We start from the raw sequence: 14,565 nt of genomic DNA, 5'->3' as shown, positions 1-14,565 counted from the left end.
GTCCGTTCCGCGCGGGTGCCCTCGAGGCTCGGTAGACGCATGGATAGAGAGTGATTAACGGGGTTTCGAGAGGGTTTGTGCCGTCAAACCTCGTTTACCAAACAGGCCGTCGGGGATTTTACAGGTTTCTGGGCCCCTCGTGGATTTTCCTCTGAAATCCCCTCCAACCCTCCCGTATCGAACGAGGCCGAAGGGAGTGCCGGAAACCCCTCTCCCCCATGCATGTGTCTCTAATATGTGTATACAATGATGGTGTGACGAGTAAAGACACCCAAATACATAACTTTTATGTGGCACTTCCTTCACAAATAGGAGTATCTGGCACATATTTTGGACCCCACTTTGAGGCAAAACGGGAGGGAATCATGTAAAGACATGGGCTCAATCCTGACGTGTAGAGCCTAGCGTCCCAGATGCCCGCATGGGTGTTTGACGAAATGTAAGGTTGGCGCCGCGTTAAAATCACGGCCTAGGTTGCAACTAACCTAGTTCATGGCGCGAAATCAACAGAGGAACCCCGTCGACACGCCGGACCTGCCACGGCCACACCCGTGGCCCATGTTGCAAAAAAAAAAAAAACACAGAGCCAGTACTATGTTGCATCCTATGTGCACCCAAAATTGTTTAGCCAATTTTCAAGTAGGGTGTGGCTAAAATGCGCACCCAACAAACAAGTTTTGTAACCGTCGGTGCCATTTACTCCAAGACTAGCAAAAGGTCCGTGCGTTGCAATGGAATTTTTTTCCTAATTCCCAATGGAGATGGCCATATTTTACTGCATCACTGAGATACACTATCACTCTTAATTTCGTGAAATCATGAATAATTTAGAAATCATAACATTTTCTAAAAATCATGAACATATTTAAAATCATGAATATTTTTTATCACTTATAGGTGATAGTTGACAATGGGTTAAGGTGACAATTAAGCGACAATTTTGCGAGATGGCCTTTGTGAAAAAATAACATGTTAAATTTGAAATTGAGGTTTGAAAGATGTGAATATTTAAAAAAAACTTCAATCTGTAAAATATTTGAGGTTTGATAAAAGGCTTGAAGAAATGGGGAGTACCTTGGGTGAAACCCAGGTCTCCCAGACGGGATTGATACGGCATAGCCAATAGACTGGCTAGTGCCCTTGTTGTAGTCAAATGACAATAACGGTTGATGAACCAGAAGCTAGCGGCGGCGATTTAAGGGAAAAAACGAATCGTTTTCCACTTATTAGATTGAGGCCCTCCAATGATGTAGGCATGCTTCCCAGGAATGGAACGCTCTTAGGTGTGACCTTGAGACAGCGGAGAGTGAGAGGAGACGGAGCTTGAGCTGCTCCGCGGATGCCAACACCGTAACACCATAGTCGCTGACTATGCAGTTTGAAAGATCAAGCTCGGCGAGCTCAGGGCAACTCTCGGAAATGGCAAACAGGCTTGCATCAGTTATCTTACTACAGCCCTCTAGGCTCAGATGTGCAAGAGAAGTGCTATGAACGTGATTTCACTTTACCTTCATCGTGGTGGAATATGACTCCCTTGCTTTTGTAGACCTTCCTTTTCGAAGCTTCACTCTCAGCTTTCCAATATGAAATACATGGACGGATTTTGATGCGTAGTCATTCCCATTCATTTGGGTGATGACCACCTACAAAGCAGCACATATGCAAGCCTCGATTAATTATATCCAGTAACCGAAGCGCACGGATTTCCTACCACAAAATAACAAGATTGTGCAGTTTACAGCTGGTCCAATGTTAATGCAGTAAAATCATCAACAGTAAAGTGTTTGAAGAAGTTTTATACTGAATAGTTGGATGCCCATACATTGTCACGGGACAAAAACATTTATGAAGGTAATAAGCTATCAAATTACAACAACTGTAAATGCTCAATGTATCTCCGCTACACGCATCATGTGTCATCTCGTCTTAAACTCTCCTCTCAGTCGAGTATTGAGGTAGGACACTAATAATATGATCATGTACTAAGAACCTCACATTAACACGGATAATGAATGGTTAGACATCCGGCGGCAACATCTACTACTACACGGTTGGTAGTTGTGGCCATGATAAATTAAATATGGAAATCATGCTCGGGTTCTTCCTATAATATACGGTTGGTAGTTACGGTTGCCACGGGTTAAAAATATAGTTCTAAAATAGTTGCCCGAATTGATAAATATCCATCGATCATGAAGTCATGTAATTTTCATTCATACTTGACAACATGATTCTCTAGCAAAATAAAAATGAAAATAAGATGGCTCTGGCTTAACTGTGGCAGCTTTAAGCACTCTCATCAATGTGCCTATGTCAAACCGATGAAGATTTTCCAACAGGGATTTAGTGACATCAACGAATGATTCACAACCAGTAAAAATGAAGCCCGGAAATAGAGGATAACTGGAATCTCAAAAAAGAAGCAAGCAAAAATGTTTTGGGTGCTCACAGTCTCACCCAAAGACCCTGTTTCATTCAAGGCAAAATTTACAATGATTTCTACAATAGTATTAGTCATGTCCACCTTGCTAACCCTAGACAACACGAAATAGAAATACATACAAAAAATCAGACCTTATTCATTCACAGGAAATTAACATGAATTTTGTAGCGATTCTGCAAACAACAGTTAACATATTTACATTGTACGATAGGCCCGGACTACTCTCTCTCTTGCCAGGCTAGCGGTTGCTTCACTTTATTGAGTGTCACCATGGCTGTTCTCTCCTTGAATGTAATCTTGAACATTTCTGAAGAACGTCAAATGGAGCGCTTGTGCCATCAGAAGTGAGGGTGATACCATGAACTGTGCATCTGAAAGTTTATCTTTTGGTATGACCTATTCAAAGTACTAAAATCAAATAATGATCTACACATGGCACTGCTACTCTTGCCTTAGGCCCTTAATTTTTGTTTGTATATGGTTCAGGCCAGCATAAGCCCGTCGTTGACTCGTGAAACAAAATGCTTTAGTGAAACTGGATTATTATCTTCTTAAACAAAAAGATATTGTATGGCTATAGCAAAAAGGATTGAATATGACAAAATAAATAACATAATGATCAAGAAATGATGCGGGCAATGGAGATACAAACACAAACTTGAGGTTACTAATAGTTGGTTGCAGATACATGGTTGTATACCCGATTTCGCAAGCAACATCTGTAGATTTCATAGGTAGGGTCGTTTAGGCTCTTTCCTATAAAAATAGTAGCATGTACTCTGGTGTTAGAGCATATATCTCCATATGTGGTTTTGGTAATTGATGACAATTCCTATGGACTAATGGTTGCCTTAAGTTATATTTATAGGATTTGTCCATAGGCACTTCTTGAAGTCCATCTGTTCGGTTCAAGGAGTTTATATGATGACCAAGATGTTATTCAAGGTATTATCCAAAGAATGGTCATAGAAACACTAGGTTGATCAAGATCTCAGACAAAGAGTAAATCAAGATGATCAACACACAAAGCGTATAAGATGTACCGAGAGGGATAAAGTGATCCCATGGTATGGTAAGCATTGTCCATTACGTGTTTGTGTACTAACCCATGGTCTTTGTGAGACTCCTGTGTGGGGGTTAGGTGTGCTTTCATTGGGCTTGCGTCAAAAGGAAGATCTCATACAACCCATGAAGGATGACGTCAAGTGGTGATCGTCATCAAGATTGTGGTGTGCAAGTTCAAGTGGATCGGCACGAATATATCATTGAAACATAAGCTAACAAGGATGTTGATAAGGACAACCTCATGTGCTAACAAGGACAAGATCAAGATAAGCATTCCTGAGCACTACATGCTTGATTCTTGTGGATGTTCACATGATGGACAAATGAAGATGAATACATAAGCTAGGCTTTCGCATTGTGTATGGGAAAGCTACTTGAAGACTTCATCATGTCTTGCTTTCAACTTGAGCCAAGAAGGAACAACAACATCAAGCTCAGGTGAAAGGGCTAACTCAAAGGTATCAGTTCCTTTGACGTTAGTTGTGCGGAGTGATGATCAGCGAATAAAAGTATACACTCAAGTATGGATCATCAGTACTCTTTTATGATTCTTGAGTCCTTAGGGATCCCGCACTATTAAGAGGGGATCACAGGTTTTGCGATGAACTTGCTCAAACTACATCATCACTTTCTGCTCAGACCACATCTCCACTGCTTTGTTGTTATCTGAAAACAGAACGAGTGCCTCGGACATCCGGCTTTCTCCGGACGTCCGAGGACCGGACGACCGACTAGTTCGGAAATCCGGAATCCTATACCAGAGAAATCAGAGCCATATAACTCGGACTTCCGGCTTCCTCCGGACGTCCGAGGCCCGGATGTCCGGCCAAGACCCGGAAATCCGGAAGCCTGCACCAGTAGAAGTTGAGTTCTATATCTCGGAAATCCGGCTCCCTCCGGACGTCCGAGCGCCGGACGTCCGACACCCGTCGGAAATCCGGAACCTACCACCAGTAGAAGTTGAGCTGTATAACTCGGATTTCCGGTCCTCTCTGGACGTCCGGTGGCTGATAAATTCAACATAGGTTCAGTCGTATCTTCAGGCCTCGGACGACCGACCCCTGTCGGGCGTCCGGTCGCTGTTTAATTCAAAATAGTTTCAATCGTATCTACAGGTCTCGGACGTCCGACCCCTCGCGGACGCCCGGACTTCCGACAACTGTCGGACGTCCGGACCCTGTGTGACTTAAAGTGTCCCCAACGGCTCTTTTTCTCTCCCCTCTATAAATACCCCCCCCCCCTCCCACTTCGTGAGAGGGTTGCCCAACACAGCCTTATCCTCATAAGAACACATTTCCACCTCACACACATTTTCTCACTCCAAATCTTAGATCCCAAGAGCATTTGTGAGCCCCTTTGAGAGTTGTTCCAATCAAAAGATAGATCGTCTCCCTCTCCTTCTCTCAACCCAAGCTATTTGTGATTTGAGCAAGTTTTGAGCATTCCCCGTGATCTTGTTACTATTGGAGGTTGGAGACTCCTAGGCGGTAGGAGTTCTTCGGAGAGGAATCAATCCGTGTGATTTCCCCCGGAAAAGTTTGTGAGGGTTTGGAAGCCACCTCAAAGGCTTACCACTAGTGGTTGAGAAACGCCTTCGTGGTGTTATCTCAAAGGGAGAATAGGGTGAGCCTTCGTGGCGTTGGTGTGCCTTCGTGGTAACATCCACCTCTCTAACGGTGACTAGCTTCCCTCCAAGGAAGTGAACATCGGGATACATCTTCGTCTCAGCGACCTTGGTTATCCTTAACCCTAACTCCTTACTTGTGGTTTACTTGTGTTATTTGAGCATACATACATTGCATATTGGTTGTGCTCAGTATATTGTGTTGGCTATTTCTTGTACAAGATTAATCATTCAAGCATACCCTCTATATCCACACGTTCACACTTGCAGCTTTTGATATATTGTGTGATATAGTGTGATCAAGTATCTTGTGTCGTTCACCTACTTGTCATGTGATATAGCTCAAGTAAGTTTGTGTAACTTACTTGTGATTGTTAGTAACTGTATTGTATCCATCTTGGTAGATCGTGTTATCGATACACGTTGCAGTGCCTAGTGCATTTAGGATTTGTGCTTGACAAGTACCCTCCTAGTTTATTTCCGCATTAGGTTCAAGCCAAATCCGAAGAAGTTTTTAAATAGCCTATTCACCCCCCCCCCCTCTAGGCGTCATCGAGGTCTTTTCAATTGGTATCAGAGTAAGGTCTCTCTTTAATTAGGTTTCACGACCTAGAGAGTATCGATGTCGACTATTGGATTAGTGCACAATGGCAGCTTTGACTTTGATGGCACAAATTATACCCTATGGAGAATTTGTATGCTTCATCACTTTCGGGCCATGGGCCAAAATACTTTACGAATTGTTCTTGTAGGGATTGCCGACAAAAAGGATGATGCATCTTCATCTACTAATGAGATGTATCTTGATTGTGAGGCTTTTCTTGCCATTCATCGAACTATAAGTCCTGAAGTGTTTAAGTTTATCTCGACTTGCAAGTCAGCTCATGAAGTTTGGACTAGACTTGAAGATATATATGGTGGGTCCAATCTTGATGAAGACGGTATTATGATGAAGGAGTTGGTGCATGAGCTCTTCACTCTTTTCGATCTTAAAGATTCCACCACTACTTCCATATCCGATTGCTTGCACACCTCAGCATCTTCAATCTCACAAGGTAATGACATGGTGAGTGAAGAAATATATGTTGATGAAAATGTCATAGCCTCTATGGACACGAGCATATCCAGCACCACACATAGTGTAAATTATTGTGCTGATAGGTCATGCATTTCACCTAAAGATCCCTCGACAAATGTCTGTGGTGATATGCCTGCTTCCTCGTGTCCTCTTGATCAAAATATCTTGTTTCTCCCTAGTTGTTCTATGACTAATCATTTAGGGAAAATCAAGAAATATGAAGTACCTTTGACTAATGAAGAATCTGATTCACCAAAAGAATCATCATCAACTCCTCCAGTTCACATGTGCCTCATGGCAAGAGGTAATAATGAGGTATCATCTTCCCTGTGCAATAACGATGATATTTGCGATGAGGATGATGATGATGATTTGACCGAAAATATCTATGTGATCAGTAAAATTCTTCATAAAGCTAAAAATAACGCTCTTCAAAGATTTCAAGATGTTCTTGCTTACTTTGAAAATTTTAATGATTCACTTAATCATGAACAAGCTAAAAGTGAACAACTTGAACATGAACTTGAGAAGAGTCATCAAGCATGTAGAGACTTAAGATATTCAAAAGGAGAGATTGAAGTTGCTCATGATAAACTTAAGAAGGATTTTGAGGCCCTTCTCCTTGAATGCAAGAATGTCAAGGGAGAGCTCGTCAAAACCTCTAAGATCTATGAGGAGCTTCAATCTACTCATGAGAAGTCTCTGATCGCTACTTACTCCTCTCATATTGTTGATGATAATTGTACATCTAACCCCGTCTCTTTTGAAGTATCAACATTGAAGGAGAATGTTGAGCTACGTGCTCAACTTGATTTACTAACTAGCAATTATGGGAAGTTGGAAGAAAACCATGTAATGCTCACAAGCTCTCATGCCGATCTTCTAACATCCCTTAATGTGCAAAAGTTAGCTCATGAGGCTATCATCACCAAGGTAACATCAAGCGAGCCTCATGTGGACAATGGCACTACTTCTAGTCAAAGTACTATATTTCGATGTGCTAGTCCTCGTAATTCGTCTACTCATAATGTTGCTACCTCGTGTGATGAATTACTTTCCTTGCCTTGTTGCTCTAACATTGAAGCTTACACTTCCTCTAGTACTTGCATTGATACTAACCGTGCAGAGGAAATCAAAGAGCTCAAGGCCCAAGTCACTTCTTTGAAGAAAGACTTGGAACAGTGTCATGAAGGGATGCCCACACTCAACAACGTCCTGTGTGAGCAAACATCTCCGAATGACAAAAATGAGTTTGGATTAAACTCAAACAAGAACAAGAGGGGCCTAGAACAAGTCAAGAATTCGGCCAAAATCATTTGCTTCAAGTGCAAAGTTAAAGGGCACCATGTTAGATCTTGCCCTCTGAAGACGAAGTCTCAAAGTCACAAGCAACAAGGGAAGCGGCCACAAACTCAATCACATATTCAACTACAAGTTGAAGGAAGGCCTCTTCCCAATAAGACCCAAGCCAACACTCCCCAATGTGAGAAATCAACTGGGAAGAAAACAAAGGGTAGATGTTGCTACTTATGCCATGAGAAGGGTCACGTCGCTTCGTCTTGCACGAAAGGTAACTTATCCAACCCAATCACTATTGATGATACATATTCCCTTGGGAAGGATAAGGTTGGCAATGTGTTTGCCAAGTTTGTTGGTACTCAAAAATGTGTCAATAAAAGAACCATTTGGGTTGCCAAGCCTATTGTGATTAACCTCTTAAGACCCAACGTAGTTGGGGACCAACAAGCTCAAACTTGATCAATAGGTGACCTTGGAGGACATTAGAGACTTGGATACATAATGAAGAATTAAGGGGTCTTCATCATTCATATTATCTCAAGCCAAGTCATTTGGATTATCGAGTCTCTATCTTATATCCAATGTGCCTCCTTACGGTAACTTATACTTAAACTGTTTACATTGTTAGGTGCTTGCCCCTTTGCATGTTGTGGTTTTGTACCTTGCATGCGTTTGTATATGTTGTGCTTCCAACTTGCTTATCTTGAGTAATCGAGTATGTGTATGTTGGTTTGCACATCATGTACATGTGAGTCTTGTATTGAGCCTATTTGCATCTTGTCTGTATTTTTGTTGGCTCTTGTGAGAGATTAATGGACTATCCCATTGTGGGGGAGTGATGTGCTTTGCACACCTCACAATCCTATAAATGTGTATACATGGGGAATACCACTTAGTTTTGATGCTTCAAGATTATCTAGTGTCTATGTGGTATGTCTTACTCATGAGAAATTCAAATTCTATATGGTCCATTAAGTATCTCTTGTTGGTTTTAATTTTCCACTTGTTAATGTTATTGGTTTATCACATTTATGGGGGAGTAATATGCTATGTGCATATTACAAACCTAGAAAATGTGTACATTTGACGTATTGCCACTTAATGTTGATATTGTAAATTATCTTGTTCCTAGGTGGCATGTTAGCTCTAAAAGTGTCATTTGCTTGCGTTTTATGGGTAAAGATGATCTTGGATATATTTGTGATCCACCAATGAGTATCATTTCAAAAATAGTTCTTGTCCTTGACAATTGGTATTCCCATCATGTGATTGGAATTGCTAATCATCTTTACATTGGATTTTGTGTTTTGTTTGTCTTTCTTGCCTCTTATGAATCTATTTTTAACATGTCTAGTGTGGTTATAGATATAGATAAAGTGATGATCCCATCGTGTGCGTTTTGTATTCAAATGCAAATTCTATATAATGCACGTCCCTTGGGGGAGCTATCCTATTCTCTTTAAAAACACTCTCTTTATTCACCCATCATAAAATCATTTGATCCCCATCAAGTGTGTGTTGATGGGAGGCAAGTCTTGCTCTTTATGATGCTTTGTGCCATCATGAAAATTTGTAGAGGGCTTTGTTTGTTGGAACCTAGCTCTCTCTTGGAAACTAGATACCTCGTGTTTGTTTTCCTTCAATTGGTTTCTTGTTGCCTTCTATTTGGCATGTGTCAATGGATATCTCATTCCTTGATGTATCTTTTAATTGATATCCTTCAAATGATAGTTCTTTTGTTTTAGGATCTTATTATCACTTGATACCTTTTCTTTTGATGACTTATCAACTTTGTGTTGAGTTGATTCTTGAGAGTCTTGAGCATGCGTATCTAGCTACTATATACAACTTCTTTTGCTTGCTTTCCTATTTTGACCCAATATATAAGGGAAACTCCACCCTCTCATAAATTGGCTAAGGTGTGCATGAAATTCAAATTCATATCTATATGCACATATGTGTGTGGAGTTTGTCCTATGTATTGCTGGTTTTCTAACTCTTTGGTCCCAATGAGTTTGGGCACCATTTTGTTTGTTTTTGTTGTTCCAGGAACAACTGGAGATGCATTGGATGCCCGTCTCACCTATAAGGAAGATGTTGAGACCATGTGATTATTGGAGCCAAGTTAGGATGATCAAAGAACAACTATGTACTACATCAATCCAATGTTGTCTCGGTAACAAGTATCCACTTCATGCATTCTTTTCTTGCAAAGGACCCAACCTGTCTTTTCTTTTCCAGGTTACATCATGGCATGAATCTCTTGATTTGTTCTCGTAGTACTTGTTTGCTTTCTCAAAGCATCCGAAGGATGATGTCTTACTGCTAGTTGGGATGTCTTTGATGTTCGTATGTTGGAAGTTCATATTATACAATAAGAAAATATTAGGCCATGTGCTATGCTTCCAAGCAAAAGATCTCATTGATATATTTATGACTTCCCTTTTTGGATATCTAGTGTTCTTCCTTCTTGTAACCATTTCGTGTGTACATCCTTCTTTGTGGATATATATATCATCATGATTGTCTTCTACTTAGAATCTTGGTCACATGAGAGAAGTTACATCTCTAATTAATATCCTATTTTCTTTCACGTCCATCGCTGCATTTCCTTTTTCGGTTTTTGGTGGCAACGTGAAAGGATTTGTTTTGAGTGCGTATCTTATTTTTCTACATCTTGGTGCACTCTTTGGCCATGAAGATTATTTTTCCTCATGCTTGTCTTGATGAGGGTTTTGCCATTTTCAATTAGTATCCCTCCTCTTGATAAGATTCTTACTTCCTATCTTCACAATGGGTTGTCACACGCGTTGGTTCTTATTTTGTTTATTAGTAAGCTTGTGAACCCATTTTCTAGTATGTGTGTGTGGGAATGATATGTCTTGCACTTTGTATCTCATATTCATCAAGACTATGTTGATGAGCAATGCTCATCCTTATCTTAAGTCTTCTCAAGTGCTTTGCCATGACTCACACACATTAATTTGGTTGAGCTTATTCTTAAGTTGCTTCCTTTACATGTTGCTCAACCATTAGTTTTGTGCAATTGATATGCCTATTGTCTCATCTATCTTCTTGCACTCGTTGTCTGTTTCTATTAATTCTAGGGGAGCAACGATCCTATTTTGTGCACCTGTGTCAAATACAAAAATCTCATATTAGTGCACAAATCATGGGGAGCTTCTCTAGTTTTTGATAAAGCACTATGTTGCCTCTATCATAATATCTTTTATTCATGTGGTTCGAAGGACCATATGATTGTTTGTTCCATCTGGAATTCTTTGATTGCTTGCTTCTATCATAATATCTTTTATTCATGTGGTTTGAAGGACCATATGATTGTTTGTTCCATCTGGAATTCTTTGATTGCTTGCCTCCATCTTTGTATGTCTTTGTGGCATACAATCCTTTTATTTGCAATCTTTGGGTCCTCAATATAGTTTGTTTTCCTCCAACTACTTATCATTGTATTTGTGTATTTTTCTGCACTCATTTGCTGAGAAGTACACACTTTTTGGAGGACCACCTACTATTTTGGCTTTCTAAACTTGTCGTCTATTTTGGCAATCGATGCCAATGGGGGAGAAGTTTAGAGAGTTTACTTTGGATATGTTTAGAGGGTTTTGCTTTTATTGCGTAAGCATTTACATCTTGCACACATGCATTATTACCTTGTATGTGTGCGCTTGGTTATGCTTATTTCTTTACATAAACTCTCTTGAAGTGGTTGTCTTCAATTACCAAAATGGGGGAGATTGTTAGAGCATATATCTCCATATGTGGTTTTGGTAATTGATGACAATTCCTATGGACTAATGGTTGCCTTAAGTTATATTTATAGGATTTGTCCATAGGCACTTCTTGAAGTCCACCTATTAGGTTCAAGGAGTTTATATGATGACCAAGATGTTATTCAAGGTATTATCCAAAGAATGGTCATAGAAACACTAGGTTGATCAAGATCTCAGACAAAGAGTAAATCAAGATGATCAACACACAAAGCGTATAAGATGTACCGAGAGGGATCAAGTGATCCCATGGTATGGTAAGCATTGTCCATTACGTGTTTGTGTACTAACCCATGGTCTTTGTGAGACTCCTGTGTGGGGGTTAGGTGTGCTTTCATTGGGCTTGCGTCAAAAGGAAGATCTCATACAACCCATGAAGGATGACGTCAAGTGGTGATCGTCATCAAGATTGTGGTGTGCAAGTTCAAGTGGATCAGCACGAATATATCATTGAAACATAAGCTAACAAGGATGTTGATAAGGACAACCTCATGTGCTAACAAGGACAAGATCAAGATAAGCATTCCTGAGCACTACATGCTTGATTCTTGTGGATGTTCACATGGTGGACAAATGAAGATGAATACATAAGCTAGGCTTTCGCATTGTGTATGGGAAAGCTACTTGAAGACTTCATCATGTCTTGCTTTCAACTTGAGCCAAGAAGGAACAACAACATCAAGCTCAGGTGAAAGGGCTAACTCAAAGGTATCAGTTCCTTTGACGTTAGTTGTGCGGAGTGATGATCAGCGAATAAAAGTATACACTCAAGTATGGATCATCAGCACTCTTTTATGATTCTTGAGTCCTTAGGGATCCCGCACTATTAAGAGGGGATCACAGGTTTTGCGATGAACTTGCTCAAACTACATCATCACTTTCTGCTCAGACTACATCTCCACTGCTTTGTTGTTATCTGAAAACAAAACGAGTGCCTCGGACATCCGGCTTTCTCCGGACGTCCGAGGACCGGACGACCGACTAGTTCGGAAATCCGGAATCCTATACCGGAGAAATCTGAGCCATATAACTCGGACTTCCGGCTTCCTCCGGACGTCCGAGGCCCGGATGTCCGGCCAAGACCCGGAAATCCGGAAGCCTGCACCAGTAGAAGTTGAGTTCTATATCTCGGAAATCCGGCTCCCTCCGGACGTCCGAGCGCCGGACGTCCGACACCCGTTGGAAATCCGGAACCTACCACCAGTAGAAGTTGAGTTGTATAACTCGGATTTCCGGTCCTCTCTGGACGTCCCGTGGCTGATAAATTCAACATAGGTTCAGTCGTATCTTCAGGCCTCGGACGATCGACCCCTGTCGGGCGTCCGGTCGCTGTTTAATTCAAAATAGTTTCAATCGTATCTACAGGTCTCGGACGTCCGACCCCTCGCGGACGCCCGGACTTCCGACAACTGTCGGACGTCCGGACCCTGTGTGACTTAAAGTGTCCCCAACGGCTCTTTTTCTCTCCCCTCTATAAATACCCCCCCCCCCTCCCACTTCGTGAGAGGGTTGCCCAACACAGCCTTATCCTCATAAGAACACATTTCCACCTCACACACATTTTCTCACTCCAAATCTTAGATCCCAAGAGCATTTGTGAGCCCCTTTGAGAGTTGTTCCAATCAAAAGATAGATCGTCTCCCTCTCCTTCTCTCAACCCAAGCTATTTGTGATTTGAGCAAGTTTTGAGCATTCCCCGTGATCTTGTTACTCTTGGAGGTTGAAGACTCCTAGGCGGTAGGAGTTCTTTGGAGAGGAATCAATCCGTGTGATTTCCCCCGGAAAAGTTTGTGAGGGTTTGGAAGCCACCTCAAAGGCTTACCACTAGTGGTTGAGAAACGCCTTCGTGGTGTTATCTCAAAGGGAGAATAGGGTGAGCCTTCGTGGCGTTGGTGTGCCTTCGTGGTAACATGCACCTCTCTAATGGTGACTAGCTTCCCTCCAAGGAAGTGAACATCGGGATACATCTTCGTCTCAGTGACCTTGGTTATCCTTAACCCTAACTCCTTACTTGTGGTTTACTTGTGTTATTTGAGCATACATACATTGCATATTGGTTGTGCTCAGTATATTGTGTTGGCTATTTCTTGTACAAGATTAATCATTCAAGCATACCCTCTATATCCACACGTTCACACTTGCAGCTTTTGATATATTGTGTGATATAGTGTGATCAAGTATCTTGTGTCGTTCACCTACTTGTCATGTGATATAGCTCAAGTAAGTTTGTGTAACTTACTTGTGATTGTTAGTAACTGTATTGTGTCCATCTTGGTAGATCGTGTTGTCGATACACGTTGCAGTGCCTAGTGCATTTAGGATTTGTGATTGACAAGTACCCTCCTAGTTTATTTCCGCATTAGGTTCAAGCCAAATCCGAAGAAGTTTTTAAATAGCCTATTCACCCCCCCCCCCTCTAGGCGTCATCGAGGTCTTTTCATCTGGTTACCTCCGTAGCAATACTGTGTTACTCTGTTTTGCGATGCTATATTCTAGCAAAAATAAAAAAGATAAAAACTATTCTTTATTTCAAAGTCGTTCATGAAAACCCATAGAAGGCCAGAATACTTTGCCTATGATTAGCGCTACAACCTGAAGACTTGCACTAAACTCATCATCCTGTTGCGTGAAGGAAATTTGGTGCGTACATCAAGGAGAATAGCAGAAAACATAACTTGGTAGTTTCATGTTTAACACTACTTTGATATTGTTTCGAAAACTCAATCACAAACATGTTATCTACCAAATTGTAATGGTGTTTGGTGTATCTCCACACAATGTTGTTGCCATGCAGCATTGACTTGATACTTTGAAGAATGTATATCTGTTATTCTGTAGTATACATCCAATAATTATTTTCGACTTTAAGAGTGCAGATATCCATTAAACTGATTTGTTCGAACCATACATGATAGTATCATTCTACATAGTCTCAATAACAAAGGGAACTTGGACTAATGGTTTAATATATCTATTCATTGCTGAATTCTCCTGCTTTTAGCTGGGAAAAGGTTGTGTTCACTTTTATTTGAATAAACAAAAACTGCATGCGCTCTCATGATATTCTTTAGATTATTTCACTTCTACTAATCTGAGTATATGACGCTTGTTTTCGGAAAGGTAGCTCATGATAAAAAAAGGGACTCTGTTATACTCTGATATGTGACCAAGAGGATTCAAATCAGGCCTAATGCTCGATGTCTGCCGCACCTGTGGACGTGGCTCGACCACCCATATGACTCTATCCGAATATTTGATAATCTCAATG

This window comes from Hordeum vulgare, chromosome 5H, assembly GCF_904849725.1.
Source record: "Hordeum vulgare subsp. vulgare chromosome 5H, MorexV3_pseudomolecules_assembly, whole genome shotgun sequence".
In the NCBI taxonomy this organism is placed as follows: Eukaryota; Viridiplantae; Streptophyta; class Magnoliopsida; order Poales; family Poaceae; genus Hordeum; species Hordeum vulgare.
Note: the sequence above shows the minus strand (reverse complement) of the source record.